The 26,003-nt window shown below is 37.4% G+C and overlaps 1 long non-coding RNA gene across 1 annotated transcript; it reads right to left on the bottom strand.

Annotated features, from left to right (window-relative positions):
- Positions 1-2,629: 2,629 nt before the first annotated feature.
- LOC121068378 lies at positions 2,630-12,216 on the bottom strand. Its single transcript, XR_005818841.1, has 3 exons — positions 12,107-12,216; positions 3,675-3,755; positions 2,630-2,707 (listed from the first exon to the last, which is right to left on the bottom strand). It is a non-coding gene; the product is annotated as an uncharacterized LOC121068378 (long non-coding RNA).
- Between the last annotated feature and the right edge of the window lie 13,787 nt (positions 12,217-26,003).

Below are 26,003 nucleotides of genomic sequence, written 5' to 3'. Positions count from 1 at the left end.
TTGTTTCTTGTATGGGATGCAGGACATTAAAAAAAACAAACAAACAAAAAAAAGAGGACCCATGCAGAAGCAATCTGCCAACTCTACTCATTCTTCAGGGAATCATCTGAAAATATGGCAAAGAAGAGTGCCAGGGAGATCAGCAGTAAGGCATACAGTCAGGGTCAGGACTATGAGTTACAGCTAGCTATGGGTGGGTGTGATGGTTTTACCCAGGTGGGCAGCTGAGCTCCACGACAACTGCTCTCTCACTCCCCCTCCTCAAAGGGAAAGGGAGAGAAAATACAGTGAAAAGAACTCAAGGGTTGGGATAAGGACACACAAGATCACTCAACAATTATCGTGACGGGCAAAACAGGCTCAGCATAGGGAGATTAGTAACATTAGTAACATAATTAGTAATTATTGCCTATTACTAACAAGCTAGAGATGTGAGAAACAACAACAACAAAACCTAAAAACACCCTGCCCCTATCCACTTTCTTCTACATCCTCCCCCTGAGTAGTGCAGGGGAACAGGGAATGGGGGCTGCTGTCGGTCCCTAACCCTTCATCTCCGCCGCTCCTTCACAGTCACTCTCTTCCCCTGCTCCACGTGGGGTCCCTCCCAAGGGATGCCGTCCTTCCCGAACTAATCCTGTGGGGGCTTTCCACAGGCAGCAGCTCCTCAAGAACTGCTCCCACATGGCTCCATACCACGGGGTCCATCCGTCAGGAGCAAACTGCTCCAGCACAGGTCCCCCACGGGCAGCAGCTCCCCCCAGACTCCCTGCTCCTGTGTGGGCTCCTCTCCACAGGCTGCCACTCCGGCCCGGGGCCTGCTCCTGCAGGGGCTCTCCATGGGCTGCAGCCTCCTCCAGGCCACATCCACCTGCTCCACTGGGGTCTCCTCCACGGGCTGCAGCGCGGACATCTGCTCCATGTGGGACCCATGGGCTGCAGGGGGACAGCCTGCTCCACCAGGGGCCTCTCCACAGGCCGCAGGGGAACTTCTGCACCTCCTGCCCTCCATCTGCGCTGACCTTGGGGTCTGCAGGGCTGGTTCTCACTCCTCTCTCCCAGCTGCTGTCACACAGCAGTTTTTTCCCCTTTCTTCAGTCTGCTTTCCCAGAGGCCCACCCAGTATCTCTCCCAGGCTCAGCTCTGGCCAGCGGCAGGTCCCTTTTGGAGCCATCTGGGGCTGGCTCTGATCTGACATGGGGCAGCTTCTGGGCTCTGCTCCCAGAGGCCACTCCTGCAGCCCCCCCACAACCAAACCCTTCCCATGTAAACCCAATACAGTGGGAAAAAAAAACGTCTTGTATTATGTGAGTTGAGCAGTTAGTGCTTTCTGAAGTAGGAAGAGATGCTTGCTTAACTGGGAGTTAGTCCTAGGACACATAATGAGGGAAAGTCTGTACATGAATTCATGCACCAATCCTGCAGTAGGCTGTTGATTTTCATTCTGGAGGATCAGTCAGAGTTGGTGTTGATGAAATGGAAACAAAGGCGGTCTGTTGAATCCCATTTGAGGTTTAAAACCAGAAATTATGCCAAGGAAGAATAAAGTCTACAAGAAGGGGTTTGGGATAGGGAAGGGGAGAAGAGGAAGATGTTTTGTTTTTCAGAACTCACTCTCCTTGTTTCTCTAGGTAGATTTTTGCCATTTCTTTCATGTTTCATGTTTCAAAACTTTTTTTTATTTTTTTTCCCCTTAAAAGAGAGTCAAGATAAAATCTTTGGGAAAAATGATTTTACTCTGTATTTTAGAAAGTAAATGGGACTTGCAGGAGAAGAAGAGAGAAGAAAAAAGGAAGCAAGAATAGTACTGTAACAATCCAGTATCAAAGAAAATAAACAATCAGTAAAACAATCAGCAATCACATGAAATTGCAGATCTTTTACATAAATGAAGTGCCAAAAAGGCACTGTGGAGGAGTTATTTTTAAAATTATGACTTAAAAATGATGATATTCTGTTTTATACAATCATTTTTCTGGATCCTTTGCTTTGTTAGAACCTCTAGGTCCAACACTTAAGTGGTAAAAACTTCTTGTTTGGGTAGAGGCTGAGCAGAGAGTTTGTGCAGAAGCACTGAGACAAGTAATCTTGCTTCAAAGAACTATGATAAAGGATTTTTGCACACCACCACCTAGAAAAAAAAGCAATCACTTGCTTAGTAGAATTCTCAATAGCGTGAAAGATATGAAAAGTTGTCTTTCTGTTGTTATTGTTGTTTTTATTTTTTTCCACTCAAATGCGAAACAGAACAAAAACATTTCAAACATTTTCAAAAGAAAGTGAAAACTATGTCTTATCCTTTATAACCATGTTTTGGTGTCTAAAATCTTCATCAGAAGTAAAACAGAAAGAAACTATACTTCTTTGCTGAGAACATTTACTCCCTCAACGGTAATGATCTGTGATGGAGAGAAGTTGGTTAATAGAAGAGTTGCTTTTATCGTTTCTCTCTCTCTGATAGTCATTTCTGAAAAAGGACTATAGTTATGAGGTTGACATCTAATAAATATTTAATTTTTGTAATGAGCTAGACCATCTACAGTGAGAAAAACTGGTCTGAAGGCCTGGAGGATAAGCAATTCCCATGTAAGTGAGAAGAATTGCTTTCCCTGAATTAGGTCATCACCACTCTCCTACTCAGTCTTTATCTGAACTGCTTTAGAACTGTATCTTGTACTTGAGAAATGTTGTCAAAACCAACATGATTCTGGAGGAAAAAAAAAAAAATCAAAATCAATAAATAGATTTATTATTATTATTATTTTACCTATATCTGTGCAGTCAGACTGTTGTACTATTTTTTGTATTTCAGAGACTGGACCAGGCTGTGCTCTCTAACTGGTCTCTTTGTAATATTACTGTGGAATTACTGCCAAATATAGCAACAAAACATAAAGACCTTGGTAATTACACTTTTAAAATATCAGAAGTTTAACCATGAAAGTGTTTCTGTCCTTCTAAGAGGATGATTTACACAAGTAAATACCAATAGAAATAAGAAATGTATAATATGGTTTTGAATAACTCTGCTCATTCATTTTACCAAAAAGAAAAAAAAAAAAAAAAAGAAAAAAAGTGACCATTCCCTTCTGTGAATATTTCTTTAACCTTTTGCTCAAGCTATGTCGACACAGACCCAGAACTCATATGACACTCTCATTATTTGATGGATATTGAACAGATATGCTCATTTGTTTTACATTTCCCTTGACAAAGGCTGTGGCAAAACTGCCTGCCTGGTTCCTCATTGTCATGCTTTCTTCTCTCCATTCTCTGCAGCATTATGCAGTACTCTTACACTAAAGCAACAGTTTGAAATATCATACTTCTCCCAAAGGATATATTTGTTAAAGGGCAAAAATCTGTTTTACTATTTCTTATCATTATCTGAATTGACTGATACAATGAAACTTATTATGGAAAGTGGGAATGAGGTGTGGTACTTCAGGTGAAATAGGTGAAATGTTTAATATATTTCTCCTTAATTTCAGTCCTTCTCTTGTATAACTTTATTATAAATGGTAAAAATATCCAATAAACACCCCAAAATATTTTTTAAATACAATTAAATTACTGTATTTCTTTTTAACTATGACTGTCATCCTCTGAACAAAGGATAATTTTATTCAAAACATGTATTTAAATAACAATTTACTATTAAAAACAAAATGTACCTCTTTATTCCTGTTTTTTGTTGCTTTTGTTGTTGTTATTCATTATCTTCTATCCTTGTAATCCTTGTAGGATACATGTCCCTACAGATTCATTTTATGCAAAATAACATTTTTAATTGTTAGCTTAACACTTTTTTTTTTTAATTTTTTTTTACAGATCATTTTCTAGATAAGTAAAAAAAAAACAGCATAATATTGCATGAGAGTAATCAAATAATATAAAAAGTGGCCTTCTTCTTCCTTCATTTGTATCCATTCAATACTAGGAACTTATTCCGGTGAAGATAGATGTAGGTCAGAAATGATTTCACTGAACACTGCTGCAAAAATAAAAAATACCTAAATAGGAGCAAGAATGGAATCCAGCCCACAGTCACTTAGGATTAATACCCTAGTATAGCAAGAAGTATGCAGGCATTATGGTGGCACTCAGATAATATAGTGAAGACTGACAATATGTGAACCTATGTAGATGGGTGATGAAAAACATTTATGCATTAATGCTGACACCTCCCCAAGTATAAATATTATTCAGCAGTTTTATGAGTAGAGGATCTGATAAGTTCTTTAGTTTGTACCATCTGATTTTCCCAGCCATCCAGCAAAATGATTCATAACTGCATAGCTATTACTGCTATTGCAATGGTGTGGGTATGGAAAAAGACAGAATGAGAAAACAAGTAATAGTTATACTTTTATGTCTGACAACAGGCTCTCAGATACTTTAATGAGGAATTTAGTATACAAACGTGGATGAATGGATGGGTAGATACATGGACTGTTATTTATCTCTGCCTGAAACATAGCTTATTGTGATGAAGATTAAAGTTAAAATGCACATACTTCTCCCACTGGGTGAATTTTAGCAAAATATAAGTATTCAACCAAGCAGAAATAAAGAAAAAAAAAAGGGCTTATTTTCCTATTTAAAATCTGTTTTTGTTTCCCTCTAGCATAATGACACTATTGCAAAGTGGGCACAATAGAAATCTGCATATATTACAAAAGAACATGTGGAATTTTTATTTAAATCCAAATGATTTTGCTTCCTTATGAACAAATAATTTGGGCCTAATGATTCACTGCATTGCTCCAGGTTTTCTGATTTTGAATTTCTGATTTCCTATAGTGTGTGTTATATTTGGTTTTTGGTTTAGGTTTTTATTTTCTTTTATTTTCTTTTTTTTTCTTTTTTTTTTTTTGCCTCTTTTTTGTCATCTCCCCCCCACCCCCACCCCCACCATGGGAAAAGTTCACGAATGCTATTTGCTGCTATTAATAGGATTACATCAGGTTTAAAGCCATAGTATTGCAATATAGCGTTGAGTGTTTACAATACCAATTCTAATGGAAGCAGAGAGAATAGGGATATTGCACTTCACTAATTAAGGCACCTCTAAGCTCTCTACTTACAGTAGCAAGGATCTGACTGGCAATTTTAATCACAGAGCTACTTACAGAAATATCACAATATGCTTTCCTAACTCCCATAATCTTTACAGAGTTTCCTGCTCCTGGCCATTGTCAATGACTGATTTTCAATATAGCACAGCCAGGGAGCTGCTCTGCCACAAAGCCCTAATGCACAATCAGGTTGTCTATGTGTAATTAAGTACAACGTTCCTCCTGACATGAAGTGAGCATCCTCTATTCCCCCTCTCAACAGTCCCTACTGATTACTTGATGTAGCTAATATCAGACACAATGCTGGATTATAATCATCCTTATTTTCCTAAGAATGGAAGGAGCTGAGGGGGAAGTACCCTCAGATACTCATAGCTATCAAGGGAATCTTCTTCCATAAACAAATAACTGAAAGCTGTGTCCTCCAGCTTTCCTACTAATTATTATCACTCTTCTGCAAGAGGTTACCAGGCCCACAAGAGGGTCAGCAGGGTGGGACTTGGGAACCCTCTTCAACTATTTCAATTTAGTGCAAACCCACCTTCACTAGAGTGACCTACAATGTTGGTACTGAGTCAGTCATGGGAACCTGTTATCTAATAAGTGTAAGGGTATAGAAAGCACACCAGGATATTTTAAATAATGCAGAAAAATCTGCCAGTCTACAGGTCCAGGAAAGTCCTTACAGAGCTGTGTATTCAAATTTGGAACCCATGTAGAAAAAGCAGCAATTCCACATCATTTCCATTTAATATCCTTCACGTGGTCTACATATATGGGCTTTGTGCAAACAAGAGTGAAATATTAATTTAATTACAGGATAAATAATCTAGGCTGATTAGGAAGCTAAAATATTTGTTCAGGTATCTGAATTGAGGAGATTTGCACTAAATACCAATATGCATTCCCACAAACAAACAAAAAATGTTTCTGTAGATCTTCTAACCAACCTCAAGTTTCATGTGTGTTATCTACATGTTATATAACCTTCCAGAGTATATTTTTCTTCCATTTATTGCAAAGCCTAGGTCTCCACCAGTTTTAAGGCAACAAAATACAAATAGAATGGAAATAAATCTTCAGATAGCAAAGAAAGAAAAAAAGGAAAAAAAAGTCAATATGTTTTTGAGAGAGATATATGCTTCATTTAATATATATACACATAAACAAATACAATTCACAAATACAGAAGCAGTGAGAAAAGCTATTTAAAGATATCATATAGGTTAGACATAAATACACAAAGAAAAAAAAAAGAATATTAGAGAGATCTGCGAGTTGAGTTTTGTATTAGTTACCAAGTTATGATGAATGCAAGCACAGCATTTCTTAGTGATTGCAATACAGGATTTACAAAACTCTCTTCAATGGGCAGAAAGTCATACTGAATTAGAACCATATTAAGATTTTATTAACCAAATCATACACTTCAAAATAATAATAATAATAATGCCAGAAAAAAAAAAAAAAACACGTCAAATCAAGCAGTAATTTTAAAATCTTTAAATGTCAGTATTTAGTTTCACTTTTTGTTCCTTCTTTTGAGCCCTAGCTGCAGTCCAAGAATAGACTGCAAGTGCTGCTGAGGATGGATGTATTACGTTTGGATTGTGAAGTGTCAGAAAGGAGAGTGTTTCATTTGGCATTGTGAAAATCTTAGAAGTACCAATTTACCACGCTCAGAACTGACTTAAAAAAAAATCTTATCTTATTTTTATTCTACCTCTCTCACTTCTCTAATCCTCTCTAATCCACTCCAAAAACGATCAGCTAGGACCTTGCCCATGTCAAGTTTTTGAACTGTGGGTGGTTTTGCTCTAGCTTTGTTCTCAGAAGCGTGACGGCCCTGGGAATTGGGACGGCAATGGGAATTGAATTTTTTTTTTTCCCCCCACTCTCATAACTCAGAGAGAATTGAAAAAGGATTTTGGATTAAAGCCATTGAAAGACTTTTTATCATCCAAATCTTACCTCACTGTTTCAGGAGGGTTCCCCACTCAGGTGCTGTATAACCTGTTGGTGACTTCATGTATATATTTTTTTATGACTTAAAATTACCTGCAAGGTTAAAGGTTTGCATTTTGGCATGGCCCAAACTGACAGAACTCCAAGCAAATGATTGAATGTTGCTGCAATAACAGAAGCTGACAAAGATCATATCTAAAAAATCTGATGAATATTGAACATAGGATTAGAAAAAAATCCTGAAATACTAAATCCAGTTTTCTCCTGTCATAGTCAATTACCTGATTTATAAAAATAACTCAAAATAAGCTGGATTTCTTGCTGCAACTTCCTCAGACCTCACTTGCTAGTTATTTGGAGACTTCTTTTCATTTCCTGGATAAGTTTCCTCTAGGCCAATTTATACCTACTTGTCCATTTGCCAACATGAATTAACCCTTCAGTGTCCTTGTACATTTGCAAATGGTAACCTCACCTCGGCCTTTTGTTCTTCTTTAACAAAAGCTATTCCTAGACTGTATACTTGACTCAGGCCTGTGCCCTGAGCTTTGCCTTTACGTTCTGTCTGAAACAGCACTTAAGCACTGATTATGCTTTACTGTGTTGTATCTTTTTCTGTGAGAAGCTGGGGATCCTGCTGATACATACAGTAGCCAGAGTTGTGAATAATAATAATAATATGATTGAGGGCAGCTTATGGAAGTGTTGTTCTTTGGCCATCTGTTTAACCAGCTGTTAATTACCCCAACATTATGCCATTCATGGTCTGACATGTCTCATTAAAAAGACAGTGCTGTTCATTGATCCCTACCAGGTCTGGAGGAGAAGAGGAACATTCCCATGGGCTCTTATTTTAGAAGTTTATGCTAATTGTTTCTTTCAGGTTGAGACTGCTGACCACTAGTGAAATCAGCCTTCCTATAGTAATGCAGACTTTAATGTTAATACATGGCTGTCTGGAAGGGAATAAGCAGTGGTCTCAGCTGTGGAAAACAGCAGAGAACAACTCCTGTGTGCAAACAGGTGGGTTTTTGATACTCACAGACTAGAGAAAAAAAAATCATGGGCGTTCACTGGAAGAAAGTGGTAGTGATTGCTATTTTCAGGTGGGAGGTGAGAAGCCCTAAGTCCAGTACTTTTTGTTGAGTGCTTATCCCCTGGAGTTAGACCACCTGACTGAAGCTAAAAAGGCTGCTGCCCTCAAGGAGTCTTGCAAGAACTATCTTCCACCACACCTGTGTACCTAACTGCATTCTCACTTGTATTCAAAGACAGTTGTCCAACAACCTTACCAAGCCAACATCAGTTCTTGAGCACACCTGCTGTGAAATTTTTGTACATTTATTCCATTCTGCAGTCATCTTCGCAAACAACTTGGTAGTTCAAAACCTGGGTACAGTATTACAGAAAATACCCATGCTATACATAATTAAATCCTTACTTCAGTAGGAAATCTGAAAAAATCTAGGAAAACCTAGTCTGAGTTCTAGGATCTTTTTTTTTTTTTTTTTTCCATTTTTCTTATGTCATAGTGACATCTTGTAGAATTTCCATGACCCATATATGCAGACTTCTATTTCTCAGCAGTTTCTAACTCATGAGAACATAGCTTCTTGATGAAATTTTTCGCATTAGTCCCTAAAGGAAAGATATTGGGAAAACACCCAGTTCTTGTTTTTATTCTATTTCTCTTGCTTCAGTTCTTACATAAACCAAATTCTTCCTTCCAGTTTAACCTATCAGAAAATCTTAAAAAAAATAAAATAAAATAATAATAATCACACACACACAAAAAAACCCTGAAATTTGTGCCAAGAAAACTTAAAAGAACGCTGGAGATCGTAGCTCCATGGCTATTTCTTAAGTAGCTCCATACCTAGGAAATATGATTTTTCCACTACCAATAAAAAATCACATGCTTTACCTAGCAGTGCTCTGGCCTTACCTTGGTCTAAGTTGGATTTTGCTGGTTTAACCCTTATACTGGGGCCAAGTGACTGCTAAGCAAGAAGAAACTCCTCCACCTATCCTAACTCCTCCTATCATGGGCATCCCTGCAGAGATCTCAGGATGCTAAAAACTTTCTCTATGCTTCTCCCACAGTTAAAACCATGTGCTTAAGACAGAGGAATACTGAAAAGGTGAAAACAGCACCAAAGGAAAGGAGTAGATACTGGGAAATTTGTCTTGTATAGCAACTTTTGTTTTTAGTATTACTAATAAGATCAGGTTTTTATTGATTAGATAATTTTAACAGTGAGCATTAGTCCATTTATAATGGACTAATGATAATGCATATTGCATTTTGGCTACACTGTTAAAGCAGATTAAAATAAATTAACAGCTTCACATGTAGGCTGGATTTCCCTTTTTTGTCCATAACAAGATTTTAATTGTAACAATTTCACTAGGCTTCTCTATCCAGTTGAGCAGACCTCTTTCAGTATGATGTATCCATGGATACTCTTCACTTAATTCTTTTCCTATACCCCATTTTCCTTTTTTTGTTGTTGTTTGTTTGTTTGTTTGTTTTGTTTGTTTGTTTTTCTACAGCTTCACTTTGCTTTTCCTGTGTGCCACCATAGAAATTGCTTATCTGTAATCCAGACAGATTAGATCTGCGGCCTTCTTACATCTTAAAAAAAAGAACAGTAATGCTCCTCAGAGGTCAATTACATTGATCAGGTATGATCAACATTTAAAAGTATTTGTTTAACACTGAGTATGTCTGTATTTTTTGTCTGTCATTAGTCTTCTTCAACCTTTCCCAGACATCGTCAAGTATTTACATCTCAGATACTTTCTGGATCCATTCTACTAGGCCTTCATACTTTGTTTTATGCCTGAAGGGCAGCAAATAGAGGAAGATGGAAAGTGGAAAAGGAATGGTAAAAAAATTATTTTTTTTTCCTGAATTTGATGAATTTGGAAATGGAAAAAAATGCTCAGTCCACATAGAACTCAGCATATCAGTCAGGATAGAAGCAGAATTCTTTGTATCTTTTTGTAATTCATTAGTTAACATTTAATATAGCTGATGGTCAACTTCCTTTTTAATTCTATCATTTTTGAGCAAACACTCTCAGACAGTTTTGCATATTTGGTTCACACTCCCTCTTACAGTGAAATTTCTCTTACCAGCTGCTGTTATCAAGGACATCTGCCAAGGGTGGTCTGTGGGAACTTCTTTACAAGTGGTCAGCTGGTTCTCACAATATCCAAATGGAAAATGTAGAGCCCCTGGTCAAACAGCACATGCTGTCCCTCTGACCCATTAATTAAAAGCACTGGACTGCAGGCCACATCCAGCCTATTCTACTACTAACGGCAGACTGAATTGTCTGAGGATGCTTAAACATAGACAGTATGTATGCTATTCTACAGTCACACAGCACTGCCCCTGGTTCATTCAGCAGACACATTAAAGAACATGGCTTGCTGGACCTGTGATTGTGCATGCCAATTCTTACAGTACTATAGGACTGAGAGTGTAATGTCCTCAACTGAAATGCATATTAAAAAGAAGAAAAAAAATAAAATCATTCTCATCACACATGCAGTAATTTTCATTTTTGTTTATGGGCCAAATGCCCCCCTTATCTTTGCTATGTTGCTCTCCTTAGTAAAAACTGAGACAAAGCTTTTTGGTTTTCTTCAGATAGCTTAAAGGCAGACTGCCATTACTATCTAGGAACATCCCATATTCATAGCATCTCAATCTCAATAGATCGCGAGCCCAGGTCTTTTATACTTATTTTCTTAGGATAAATGACAAAATAAATAAATAAATAAATGAATGAATAAACAAACAAATAAATAAATAAATAAAAACTATATGCTATGATTTTCTTTGCAAAGACTTAGTTTCACCTTTGCTAAGTCTGACTTTATTTCTATTTTTCAAACCTCTCAGAGTATTTTATGATAAATCCTCCTTTTTTTTTTTTTTTTTTTTCCCCACTTTCTTAAGGTCTGTCTGCTTACTCCTGATACTTCTTTTGACTTGCTGTCCTGCTAATATTTTGTATCTTTGAGCAAAGATTAAACATGAAAAACATGTTAGAAGGCTTTTAAAGTTTACAAAGGTTTTTTTTTTTTTGGTAGTTTTCTTTTTTTTTTTTTTTTTTAAAGAAGTATTTAAGGTGAAAATGACTTTCATATTTATATTATTTGTTGTTCAGTACTTTTTAAGTACAACCAGTTTTCTGCTAGTTTGGTTAATGTAAGTTTATGACAAGTAGCCATCAAAATGAAGTCCTATATTTCTGCATGCAGAGAAGCAAATGGTCATCCAAAAGCCTCTGTGAATATCAGTTTTGTTTTGTTTTGTTGTGTTTTTCTTGAGAAAGAAACTCAAAGATGCATTGTGTCTCACCAAAGTAACATAACAACCTTTCAGCAAAGCCAACAATGGAGGCCCAAACACTTCTCTTTCATCCATTTTTCTTCTAGCAGTGAAGCTTCCACTTCCTATTCTAAGTTGTCTAGTACTGACAGGAAATAAGATTATTTATTGGTGGGCTTAGTAAAGGTTGTAACAACAGATGCCATAGCCAGAGGACAGCAATTGCAAAGCAAAGTTTCAGACACTGCGAATGGGTTTCAGACTGAAATAGTAGGAGATGAAAAAACAAAGTTCCCCCAGGTCTAGAAACATTTGTATGCATCAGTAATGCTAACGAAGCTAGGACTCAGAAACGAGAATAGTCTTGGGCTGATATAATTCATTTATACTAAGGGTAAAAGCTTGAAAAAGAAAATCTGTATTATTTCTATATGTATGTATATATATATATATATATATATATATATATATATTATTTCCCTTTCCCTTTGCCCAAAGAAAGAGAAGCAAGAAAACCTGCTGTTTATAAGGCGAAAAGAAATCAGCTCAGGAAAACAAGGCACTTAGTGAAAGTACAGGGGAAATACTTCTGAAATGAAAAGTACATGTACATATCTGCTGGTATCCAAAAAAGAGGAAAAGGGTGTGGGGGGTAAATATGCTATAAGGAAATGACTTTTCTACAGGTTTATCGTAGGTATTAGATCAGAAGACATACTCCTCAAAGTCCTTTCTAGTGTCATTCTCTATGAAGTGCTGGGAGTCCAATGCATTTGTCCCACAGCATCCACTGGAGCAGCACCCACTGGAGGGTTCCAAGTAATTAGCTTCTTCCTGTCTCTCCTGTTACTCACTGTGAGCTCACTGAGACACCTCTGATGACATCAGGCATCCTTCAGTGGGTGTGGACAGGGGCAGGGGCAGGGGCAGTGGCTGCGGGAGGATGAAGGTCAAAAGGAGAATGAGACAGAGATGGTCCCCTCAGCGAGGCTGCAGGAATGGATTGGGCAGGCATGGATCCATTTTAGTCCATTACTTTAAATGCTGTAATGATGGGGTCAAGCGAGAAAATTCCTTAAACAACTCCAAAACTGAATACAGTTGAAAAGCTGGTGGAACATAAAAGATGAACAGCAAAAGTCTGCAGCAAGGTGAAATGGTAGTAAAAGATGGCAGCAGACACCTCTTTGAGGTCTTTATTTCACCTGGATCATTGATGTTTTGTGACATCTCTTCTGCCCCACATAACACATCTCCTAGACCCTTATAAATTATATAGAATCCTCATCTTACAATACTGAAATGATTGTAACTATGAACACTTAAAAAGAAAAAAAAAAAAAAAAAAAAAGGATGCATGTGTAACACAATTGGCATCGCAATGCACAGCTTATAAGGATATTTAGAATGAATATCTTACTTCTAGCTCCACATCAAACAAAACAGTAAGTAGGAATCATAATAGCATCATTTATTTCCTGTCACTTTTACGTACTTAATCACATCTAATATGACTAACTGACATTTTTATTTCAAAAGTACTTTGTTAAGACTTCTTTAAAAAGTCTCATATGTATCAAAGTGCCAGTAAGTCTGAGTTCATTGCAAAAGCAGAGTTGGGTTTTCTGGATCTCTCTGATCTCTTTCTCTGGGCTCAGAGTGGTTTCAATGGCAAGAAAGCAGCAAATGATTACTATGTCACATAATCCATTAGTAGTAGAAATACTGTCTCTGCATAACTTCTTAGAGTGCATTACAGGTGGAACTCAAAATGAACTTTTCAATTGAAAATACTTCCACATTAGACAACAAGCCATCATTCAAAACTCCTTGTGACTAACTTTCATTTTCTTAATTGCAACACTTCTAACTACCTTAAAATTCTTCACCACTTCTCCACTGGATATTTGTCATTTTAAGCATTAATAATAAGTAATGTCTGAATATAAGCTGGAGGTCCTGAATATTTTCTTATCCCTTTGCATTGGAAGTAGAAAATTAGATGCTGCATATTCTTTAAAATGGTGCTGGGGCTGTGAGCACTGTTCATGTTAAGGTAAACAAGTTTCATAAGGGAAAAAGATTTTGTGGTGTTTTTCAAATGATGAGATTGGTTTGGAAATACGTTACAGCAGAACTCCTTCACTTACTACACTTACTAATTAGGCCTTCTTCTACCTTTCCTAAATAAATGCATGTTTTACACACCAGTCACACCATTGCTTTACAATCTTTACCTATTTGTAGTTTATATTCCTTCAGATATGGAACATCTATAGTCTATATTGAATCTTACCTTAAAAATCATAAGCAATAAAGTACACAGCTTGTAAAATATTTGGGACACTTGAGACCTTTCTGGTTCTGATCAGTCAGATTCTCATATCTGAGGACTTGAAAAAAATTTGTCTCTATCTGAGCCCAAACAAGATAAAGAGAGGAGGTAAACATTATTCATTGGCTTCCCACTCTTATTTTAATACTAGCATTTTTAAAAACGTCACAGTTTTGCAAGAGATTTCCTCCCACCTCCCCTCATAATATTAGATTTTCTTTTCAGCAATGATTCCACTACATAGATCTTTCTGCTAATCATTCTATTGAGTTCATTTGAAATCCTAAACTGCTGTCAACCTTTTAGTCACCAGTTCTATTTTCATTCTCTTCCTTTTCAATAATTTTATGCTGTTATTCCCAACTTCTGCCTCTGTTGAACAACATTTTTATCTTTTCATCCAGATACTATTAGTTTTCTCATATACAACTGTACCATATGTTGGAATTAGATGTTTAAGATCGTACTAGTTCATAGAAATTAGCACTAGACATACTTTCAGAAAATAATATTTGTTATGACTAGCACATAGAAACAAAGTAGAAAATAGTTGCATCTCTTTTTCCGTAAATGTGCAATTGAGAAACATAGTACTTTTTTTTTTGTTTTGTTTTGTGTTTTTTTTTTTTATGTTCCTTGTTTTAGGAATAAATAACTTGTACTAACCACATACAGTACATTCTTTGTTTGGTGAAAGGCGTGTGTAGTACTAAAGGAATGTAGTGCAAGTAGCAACAGAATGAATTAGCAATTCATAAATGTGTTTCATCCACAATTATATTGTCTCTATAGAATGCCAAGAGGGAGAATTTTGAAGCAGAAATAATACCAAAGCAGGTTAAAAGTCAGTTTGCTATCACTATGACACAGGCCAAAATATAAGTAGTGAATTATTATTATTCTATATTATCTCTATTATGCAAACTGCTTAAACAAACAAACAGAAAATCAGAAATAAACCAAAGCAATGTTAGGTGGAATAGCTGCCTGACATAATCTAAGACTTCAACATGAACTTTTTAACTTACTGCCCCTTGAAGTCAATGGGAAAAAGGTATGTTGAATGCAATGCAAAAATACTCTGATCTCTGTGGGTCTGTTGATATCTCGACTAAAGATGAGCGTATGAGTGCACGAGAAGTAATGGGTGTCAGGTACACCCCACTGGTACCTCTTTTCCTGACAGATATATCTGTCAAAGTTTATACATGATTCAAAATATTTTTTTCACTTTCATCCATCTCTTCGCCTTTTCATTTCAATAGTGGCATGACTCCATCTATTCCTTCTATTCTTTGCATCTTTACTCAGGAATAAAGTCATGTTCTCCTTTCATTCCCAAAAATTCAAAATAGCATACACTGCTAAGGCTAGCCCCCACACACTACCAAGCCTGGAAACAAGAGAGAAAACCTGGAGAGAGAAAGACTTTCCTCTGGCTGAAGAGGATTGGATTAGAGGTTATTTAGGCAAATTAGACACCCAAAAAATCTATGGGCCCCAGTGGGAAGGTGATGGAGCAGCTCACCCTTGAGCTTCTTCCCTTCCTTCCTTCCTTCCTTCCTTCCTTCCTTCCTTCCTTGTTTTTGTTTTTGCTTTGGTTTTGTTTTCCTTTGTTGTTCATAGAATCACAGAACGGTTTGGGATGGAAGGACCTTAAAGATCATCTACTTCCAATGCCATGGAATCATTTAATGCCCCTGCCATGGGCAGGGACACCTCCCACTAGATCAGGTTGCTCAAAGCCCCATCCAACCTGGCCTTGAACACTTCCAGTGTTATCAAGGTGTGTTTTTTTCTCCCTTCTACAAATGCACTCGTGTTATATTATGCATGTAAGTTACAAACTGAAGCTATTTTTATCTATTATTTATCTTTTCCTTTCTTTGTTACATTACTCCATTCTATGCCTTTAATTTTAAAAGTGCTTTTTTTTTCTTTTTCTTTTTTTCCAGCAAACATAAAAGAAAACATTCCACACTTCATTGCATTGAACAATAGTTGATGGCATTCTGATTTAGTCTTACATTTGAATAAGCTTAATTGTATTCTTATTTTACTTAAGCAAGCTGCAGTATTAAGGAAACTCATTAAGGTTGTACTTGGTTCTTCGTCAGGGAAGGCTCAGCCATATTTCTCCAACTACATTAATCACTTTGACAGAAATACTAAAGATGTACTTCACACAGTGTCATTGTCTTTGTGTGAAATGGGTCACAGAAACTAAAATATGTGGGGAAGTTATTCTTTGGATACCTTTTATTTGCAGCAGTACTGGCTCTTATTAGAGAATGTAATGCTTGAGAACTGTCAGCATGACACCTCCTACAGACTTCACTCTTCTCTTTATGAATATTGGTAGGTGCCTACTCAAAGTAGGTACTCACAGATTCATAGCCTATGATGCTCATCATGGAGAATCTTTATATCTCAGAAATATATGTCAGATCTGTATGTCTTAAAATGGGAAAAGTTTGCAAATGATATGGAATAGGTATTTTATTCCAAACTGCAATTTTTAAAACTTTGAAATAGAATGTGTTTTTTGGTCCATTGAATGCAGTCTAATATTTAAGCCCTTCAATTTTTAGTATAAAAAGTCTAAGATCCATGCAGAATCTGATATGCTGAATCTTCCCCTAATCTAAATGGAGATCTGTAGTATTCTTTAAGGATGGCTGTTTAAGTTTTGTGTGAATCTTAATAATTTTCAACATCATAGTATTTGGTAACTTAAATCTAGCTCTAAATGTTTCCCATCAAGTACCCAGATACCTGTATAGTCTGAGTGACAATACACAGTAAAAGTAAAAGTTGTTATTACACTGTTTATACAAATTGCTTACCCTGCTGCAAAAAAATGAGCTTTTTCTTCTGGATTATACTCTTGCAGCAGACCCTAGCTGTCCAAGTGTCAAAGACAATGACTGAATTCATTCTCTTCGTGATCTGCTTTGAGTTTCTCATTTGAAAAGTTTAGCACAAGTGAAAGTTCATGCTTCATTCATGGGAGCACTATGTCCCGCTCTGGTTTTGTGTGAATTATAGGCTTTACTGTACAATTGCTTCATCAAGTGGGAATCCTACTCCTCATCACAAATTAGGAGAGGCATTTTATTAATATTTTCTCCACACATGTTTATGAAACATTGTAGTGGGTTTACGTGGCAAGGTTTTGGTAGCAGGGGGCCATAGGGGTGGCTTCTGTGAGAAGGATCTAGAAGCTGCCCCATGTTTGCTAAGGGCCCCACTGCTGACCAGAGCTGAGCCAATAAGCGATGTTGTTTTGCACCTCTGTGAGAGCATATTTAAGACAGGGAAAAAAAAACGCTGCGCCACACAGCAGCTGGGAGAGAGAGAGGAGTAAGAAACAGCCTTGCAGGCACCAAGGTCAGTGAAGAAGGAGGGGGAGAGGTGCTCCAGGCGCCGGAGCAGAAGTCCCCTGCGGCCTGTGGTGAGGACCATGGTGAAGCAGGCTGTCCCCCTGCAGCCCATGGAGTGCCACGGTGGAGCAGGGTTCCACGCAGCAGCCCGTGGAGGAGACCACGGTGGAGCAGGTGGACCTGTACCGACGGAGGCTGCGGCCTGTGGAAGACCCCTGCTGGAGCAAATTCTGGGCCGGACTTGCAGCCCATGGAGAGGAGACCACGCAGGAGCAGGTGACCTGGCAGGAGCTGCTGCCGTGGGGGATCCAGGTTGGAGCAGTTCGCTCCTGAGGGATGGACCGCGTGGTACAGACCTGTATCTGGAGCAGTTCTTGAAGAGCTGCTGCCTGTGGGCAGCCCACGCCGGATCAGTTCAGCAAGGACTGCATCCCCTGGGAGGGACCCCACAGCACAGGGGACGAGAGTGACCGAGAAGGAGCAGCGGCGAAGAAGCGCTATAGACTGACCATAACCCCCATTCCCGCATTCCCCTGCGCTGCTCGGGGGGAGGAGGTGGAAGAGGGTGGATGGGGGGGAAGGTGCTTTTGGTTTCTTTCCTTTGTTTCTCACTTCTCTAGCTTGTTAGTAATAGGTAATAAATCTTACTATCTCCCTATGCTGAGTCTGTTTTGCCCGTCACAATAATTACTGTGTGATCTCCCTGTCCTTATCTCAAGCCTTGAGCCCTTTTCATCGTATTTTCTGCCTGTTCCTCTTTGAGGAGGGGGACAGAGAGAGCAGTTGTGGTGGAGCTCGGCCGCCCACCCGAGTAAAACCACCACAAACATGCTTAACATTTCTTTTAAGAGAAGAAATAGGAAAGCCTTGCAAAAATACCTTTCTTTTAAGATGAGATTTTTGTCAATTAAAGTTTTCAGTGAAAGCAGCTTAAAAGAGCTGAGAGTTTAGCCCCTAAGCATTCCTATTCACACAGAATAACACCTAATTTTTGAATTTGGAGCTCCAGATACATATATATATATATTCCCTAGGTGTTTGATTATATGAGGACAGTAAAATCCATGAAAAAGAAGACAGTGTGCAGCTTGTTGCTTGTGTCACAGGACTCCTTATCTATTAATGGGACTGTTTTCCCTGGACATCTCTGAACACGGTTAAAAAGGTGGGAGAGGAAATGTATGGGAAAATGTTTCTCTGGACATAAAAAACAGCCTAGTAAGGATGCTCTAAAATAACCATAAACCTGGCTGAGGAAGCTGGCTATATATAGCATTATTTATTTGATTCAGCAACCTTAACATTTAAGTGATTTTAACCTCAAAAAAATAAAAAAATAAATAAAAGCATATTCTATTTAAACTACATACTAATCATTATATTATCAGAACTGTTAAATTTACATAAGGTCACAATATAGTTTATAAAAGCCTGGAGGCTTTAGATAAATATAGACAAATATCCATAATAAACTGTTATTATTTTCCTATTACTATTTTGCTTTTCTTTAGAAGAACAGGTAAGCTGGTTTTGTATTGTTTCTTTCTTAAATAAATAAAATTTGATTTCATATTTCTCACTGAATAGAAACTGCTGGAAAACAATAAACTGCTGAACAATGTAATGCTGCTTATCTGTCTTGACTTTTGTACATATTCACTCGGTATTATAGTCCCCTGAATTACAATAATCAACAGAGATCAACATATATATTCATGTATATGTTTCAGGTTTTTAAGGAAAAATTTTAAGAAGAAGTTTATAGAGCAATTCTGGGACAGAAATAATGTTATATATATATATATTATCCCCTTGACTTTTCAATGGAGACTTCAGTGTTTTTCTTTCTTTGGGTATTTTTTGCTTGATTGTTTTGAACAGTGATCCTGTGGTGAAGATTAAGTTGTAGCTTCATTATATATATATATATATAATTTTCATTATACATGTGTGTATATATATATATATATATTTCCCCAGTCAGAATACTTTTTTTTTTTTTTTTTCTCAGTATCTTACAATATTGGCATGGGCCTTATTCAAGGAATGAGATAGATTCCTGTATTGGGTTTACGTGGCAAGGGTTTGGTAGCAGGGGGGCTGCAGGGGTGGCCTCTGTGAGCAGAGCCCAGCAGCTTCCCCATGTCAGATCAGAGCCAGCTCCCAGACGGCTCCAAAAGGGACCTGCTGCTGGCCAGAGCTGAGTCAGGGAGAGATGCTGGGTGGGCCTCTGGGGGAGCCAATTGAAGAAAGGGGAAAAAACTGCTGTGTAACAGTAGCTGGGGGAGAGGAGTGAGAACCAGCCCTGCAGACCCCAAGGTCAGTGCACAAGGAGGGCAGGAGGTGCTCCAGGCACGCAGCAGAAGTTCCCCTGTGGCCTGTGGAGAAGCCCCTGGTGGAGCAGGCTGTCCCCCTGCAGCCCATGGGTCGCACATGGATCTTCATGCTGCAGCCCCTCCGTGGAGGAGCCCTCGGTGGAGCAGATGGATGTGGCCTGGAGGAGGCTGCGGCCCATGGAGAGCCCCCGCAGGAGCAGGCCCCGGGCCGGAGTGGCAGCCCGTGGAGAGGAGCCCACACAGGGGCAGGGAGTCTGGGGGGAGCTGCTGCCCATGGGGGACCCGTGCTGGAGCAGTTGGCTCCTGACAGATGGATCCTGTGGTACGGACCCATATTGGGGCAGTTGTTGAAGAGCTGCTGCCTGTGGAAAGCCCCCGCAGGCTCAGTTTGGGAAGGACAGCATCCCGTGGGAGGGACCCCACGTGGAGCAGGGGAAGAGAGTGACTGTGAAGGAGCGGCGGAGATGAAGCGTCAGGGACTGACCACAGCCCCCATTCCTTTTTCCCCTGCACCCTTCTGGTGTAGGACATAAAAGAGGGTGGATGGGGGGTGGGGGTGGGGGGGGTGGAAGGGTAAGTGTTTGTAGTTTGCTTTTAGTTTCTCACTGTTCTTGTCTGCTGGTGATAGGCAATGCATTATATTAATCTCCCTATGATGAGTCTGTTTGCCTATGACAGTAATTGTTGAGTGATCTCCCTGTCCTTATCTCAACCCTTGAGCCCCTTTCCATCGTATTTTCTCCCCTTCTTTCTTGTGAGGAGGGGGAGTGAGAAAGTGGTTGTGTTGGAGTTTAGCTGCAGAGCAGGGTAAAACTAGCACAATGCCTTATTAAAGCACCTGTTTTTCTTTAACATCCCCATCTTCCTGGTATATTGCTTGGACTCTTCCTAAATCACGTGGCCTGACCATACTTGCCACAGAATTCACTCCTTTGTGGCATACCTGAACGAGGCCTAGTATGTTCCATGTATGAACCGTCTCTATAGAAAATGTTGGCTACTGAACAGGAGGGACCAGGAGCAAATTATAATATTTTTAATCTTATGGGAGTGAGTGGGTCCAGACTCCAAAGGTAATTGTTTATATGTTATGCTTCAGCAGAGTTTAACCAGAATCTTTTTACAAGCAATCTGCTGATTATATTCCATGTGCTAGCAAAATCATGATACAGTTCTCCAAGGGTGTTATAGTGTGCTCAATAACTCTAATGAATGCATAAATATAGTACACCATAAAGGAGGGACTGGATTACCAACTAGATCTGATTGCCGAATAACTTATCTGTGTTTATTTTTCTGTGATATACTGCAGGAGACATGTTTTTTGTGAGCTTTTTATGATTGTATTCATTATATTCCTTTTTTTTTTTAATGAAAATATCAATGAGCAACATTTTAATTCATATTATATATATATATATTTAGGTTTGTGCTTTCTTCTTACAGAAACAGTAATGATAATGTGAGGATATTCTGATGAGTGTAGTTTTTATATTTTCTTTGTGAATACCATCTTCCTTCCCTGTTAGCAGATGAATCCTTGATTAGTATGGTAAATATTTAATAACTTTTTTTCTGATGAAAACTGGAGCCAGACAGTACTAATGCACAACTCATTAGTAAAAGGAGTTGATTGTAGTCCATGGTTTTGCTTTCACTCTGGGAATGCTAGACTTCGAACACTGAAGCCATTCATGTCAAATTAATGAAAAACTGGCTATGCTAGCTGTGCATCTTATACATTGTGCATCCATAGTGCATGCTTCGTTTCTATGCATGGAGGTCAGATCAAGCAAGTAGGTAGGCCAATTTTTGCTTGTTGGGTATTTATTGGACTCCTCTGCACCTTAAGGAATATCTTGCATAAGATGCATTTACATTAAATTGTGGGTGTCCAGGACTTAAACTTGCATAGCTTAAGGGAAATGCTTTTAATTCTAACTACCTTTGCGAGGTAGCCATCACCACTTATTTGTGAGAAAGAATTCACCTGGATTTAGTGTACAGTATCATTCTCTGCCAGAAACAAAGGATGTAAATATAAGCCTTCTGCTTACTTTCAATGGACTAGATTGGGGAGTTTATTAATTTTGGAAATCCCATTTCCTGACATTATCTTTTTTCCCATTTTGTTGAGTATAGATCCTAAGTGCTGAAGAAAGAGGAAAGTAATGCTAAAATTGAATGTTAAAATACCGTTATAGAACTATGTGTTCAAGACTGATTAGCAATTGGAAAGAGAAAAGAAGGTGGTAGTTAGACTATTCTCTTAAGTAAAAATTAGTGATACTGTATACTCCTCTTCAACCTCTCTCCAAAATTTCTTCTACCATATAAATGACTCAGGATCTCTTTCCCCATTCTCTCTCTCTCTCCTGCAAATGGCCGTGCATCTTTCAAAAACTCTCTGTACAATATTGATTCAAATCACCTCTAAACACTCCTCTTTTGAATAAAGTATTTGGTTCCCTGTCTTTCTGTACCTGATATGTTTTCCAGCCATTCCAGGCTCTTGCTTTCTCTGTACTTTCACCTGATTATTAGCACCTTCTTGAACTGTGTACACCAGAACAGAATACAACATTCCAATAATGGCTATTCCAGTGCCAAAAACCAAGCTAATATCACATGTCCAGGCTTGCTAACATTTTACAGTTTGTACATCTAGAAGCACTTTACCTCTTCTGGGCCAAACCCTAGTGTAACTGAGTTAATTCATATTCATCACATTAGTCATTAAAACTGTCAAATCCTTTCTTCAGAACAAAGGTCAGAGTTGTGCATTCTCTACTTTTGTTCTGTGTTGTTCTTCCTGGTTAATTAATTATTCGTATTTCAAATCATTAGTAGTACTATTTAATATTCCAGAGTCACAAGACCAAGCATACACAAGTAATACCTCCATTTCTTGTTTGACTTTTGAGGCAGTGACTTTTGAGGCCTGTGACTTCATTGAGCTTTTAGTCCATTTCTATGTATTTTTATGGATTTATTTCTTGCTATTTAAATATATATATATATACACATTTTCCATTCAAAGATCTTGTAAAAATAGATGTATTCCATCTATGTTATCAATCATACTTCAATCAGTCTACATCATGCTTTATTACACTAGTCTATGATGAATGAATAAAGTGCGTGTTAGTCAATATGTAGTTAATGGCACTGGTTCTTACCTTACACAGCATAAAATACACAGAAAAAAAAAAAAATCAGGAATACAGAGGAAGTACAACCTGATTAGTGTACCTTTTGCATGGAGGGGAGAACCAAAATCTTTAAACTGTCCTGAAATAGTAGGTCTTACTGTGTGAAAGAGAAACAATATTGTACAGTGCTTCCTAAAACATCTTTTCAAAATACAAGCCTATAATGCACAAAGCATGGAAAAAAAAAAAAAAAAAAGTATTGTTTTAATATTTTTTTCTAATAGAATTTTGTAGTGGTTCTTCTGAAGAATGTCAAAAATGAGGCAGTGAATAATGAACTTAGATAATCAATTTCAGAGGATATATTTTAATTTTCATAAAGGACACATCTAGATAGCTTTGATTAAGTGTGATACAATGCAAATATATGAAATGCAATGTTCACTCACTCATGTTCCCGTGATAGTTAGGGAAGGGTGGATATTAATGGTCTGTACATTTCCATGTCAGTCACCAGAATGAATTTGTTGACATTTATGTCTTAAACAATATGCGTGTGTTTGCTGTCAAGTGTTATTTGGCTGTACAAATATTCATCTGCTGTAGCATTGACCATATTAGCATAATCTGACAAATAATCAATATTTGTCTGAAGCTGTAGAGTCCTGACAGCTAATCTTAAATAGCATAATTGGATGGAGAACCATTAAAAAGATTTACATGATATTTGACCTACTTCCAAAGTTCTGCATATGTTCTACAGAGTTTTCAAGATTGACAATTTCAAATTAACTGTTAGGATCCCAGAATTTCAACTGAACATTAATTAGTTCAAGTGGAAATTACTAAGTGGTAGGGGTACTTATTGCTAATGTAAACTTACAAATCCAAGATTCTGCATTTGAATGTCAATAAAAAAGCTCTCATTTTAAGAACACCTTGAGGATAAACATGTTAAAGAAAATTTGTTCTAACAAGAAGTCTTTTATGTCCAGAAAGAAATGGGGAAAGGGGAATTATGATGAGACAAAAAGATTCAGGTGTGAAAAGTGGGAGGAGGGAATGAAAAGGAGGAGTTGATTAGAATAAAGATAGCATATGAAAATATTTAGCCAAATGGTTAAGGCAGTCACTTAAAATGATGGAGTAAAAGATCTCTTCCTTTCTCATTTAGATGAGAAATTCCATCCTGATAAACTTGTCCACACATCAATCACATTTCTTAGATTTTTATATTTATTTTATAAAAGAGCTTTCTCCTATTTCACTGAAACCAGTTTTAGTTGTTATGATGAATTTCCCTTGGAATCAATATCTGAACATTTCTGAAATATTGTGGAGTGTGGTAGTTCACAATTCCATCTCTATAATACAGGAACCAAACCCTTATGCCTTTAGACCTTTGAGCTGAGCTATTTTGAAATGCTATTTGAGGAAAAGATTTAAAATTCATGTCTTTGGATCTTCCTTGCTGGAAAGATATAGAACTTATTATTGTGGATTAAATCTGATCCAGGGGTAATTTTCTTCTTTTTTATAACTACTAGAAATGTTTAATTAAAAAAATCTCCCTAAGTCTCACCCAGAAAATAGTTGAAGTCAAAATGAGTGTTTCTTATTGTGCATATGTATGACATTGCTTGGCCCAAAGGCTGTTCTGTAAATTATTTTCAAAATATCTTGTTAAAGTAAATGTCAGAGATTACAAATTGAATAACAAACAGGTATGCACATGTATACACTTGTAACAATTCGTCAGATTTAATAGAGACACAGCTAGACCAGAATTTGTATAACCTTAACCTTAAATTCACTTCTTTAACACTGAATCTAACTCAGTTTTCATTAACTTGAATTCTTAAATAAAGTATTTCATTACTGAGATCTTGCGGAAACAAAATAGTGTCAAGGTTGCTTTTGGATTTTATTTTCAAAACTTCTGTTATGAAACCAGTTGTGTCTTTTAACAGAGAGGAAAATAAAGTTCATCAGCTATTGATTAGAAGATTAAACTACTTTATTATGTCAGATAAATTTGGTCCAAAAAAAAATTAAAAGATTAAAAAATACCCAGTTCTTACTTGTATATTCTTTTTCCTACCACGCATCTTAGCTTAGCTGAGGTAGATACGAATTAAATCTTGAGGTCCTGACACCTTCTATTTTCAAAACTGTTGGGCACAAGTCATCAGTTTTGCATCTGAATTCTATCTTTTGTTTTTGTAAACTCTGAAGAAACAAAAAAAGGCCTAAACAAAGCTCAATTAAACCATAGCAATCCCTTAGTGGGACACAGCTCAAAGCTTATATTCCATCTCCAGTTTCATGTGCATATCACTTACCGTGGCTGACATAGTAACTTAAAGGGCAGTAACTTCAGACACAAATTTACCCAAACTGATAATTCTGGACAATACCATACTAGGCCTTACATCATACAGAACTCCAATAAATATAGTGGGACCACATGCTTCCCAAGCCAGGGCAGGATTTGGTATTCGCTGTCTATTGTAATATCTGTATTGTTAATAGCTTTCTTTTAATAGAGTTATCATTAAATAGGTTAAATTTATCCTAAGAGTGTTCCTTATCAATGCAGAGATCATTTTTTTCCAAGGTATTTAATAAAATTTAAGATAACTCTCTCAAAGGTGCAAGAATATTTATCTAGTATTATTATTATTTCTCCATTTAGGTAATATTTGCATATATTTGTTACCTCAGGTAAGTCTCTTGTAACTTTTGAGATAGGTGATGTGGTGAGGGCATTGCCTGGCCTCTTAACTATCAAGAGTTTATGCTGTGTTTGTCTTGAGGTATTTAACACTGTAGTTTGGGAGATGTAGTATTACAGAAGAAAATTAACTAGGAGACTAAGTCTATGCTCACTTGTGTATTAATTCAGGATTTTTTTTTTAATGATATGCCAAAAGAGTCAAAAGAGATTGTGTCTGAACTTTGACTTAGCTGCTACCTGCCGCTCTTTGTCTTTGAGTAAAATAGATAAGCACAATTAAAAATATATATATATTTTGACAAATAGCACCAGAAAAAAAATACAAGTAAAAATAATTTTTTCTTGTTAAACACAAGCAGAAGGTGTGGCTCATCTGTACAACAAATCTGTGCGTCTGTTCATGGATGTAACATTATGTAAAATGATGGAGAAACAGATGTATTGGGAGTATTATTAGATTAAAATAATTCTTCAAATATTCTGTGAGATTCTATTACTAGTTTTCTTTTGAGTAAAGTACTAAAATACATACGTAGGATTGTATAGAAGAAGAGTTATTTTGACTTCCAAGGGGCCAGAAAATCATTTCACAGTCTGCTGAGATCTAGAAGACACGTCCTCACCTAAGAAAACTAATGTGGAAGATAATTGCTGATGCTTACAGTAGATACG

The sequence above is a fragment of the Cygnus olor genome, chromosome 3 (genome assembly GCF_009769625.2).
Source record: "Cygnus olor isolate bCygOlo1 chromosome 3, bCygOlo1.pri.v2, whole genome shotgun sequence".
Classification (NCBI taxonomy): domain Eukaryota; kingdom Metazoa; phylum Chordata; class Aves; order Anseriformes; family Anatidae; genus Cygnus; species Cygnus olor.
The sequence above is the reverse complement of the archived record's forward strand: the minus strand, read 5'-3'. Positions and strand labels throughout refer to the sequence as shown.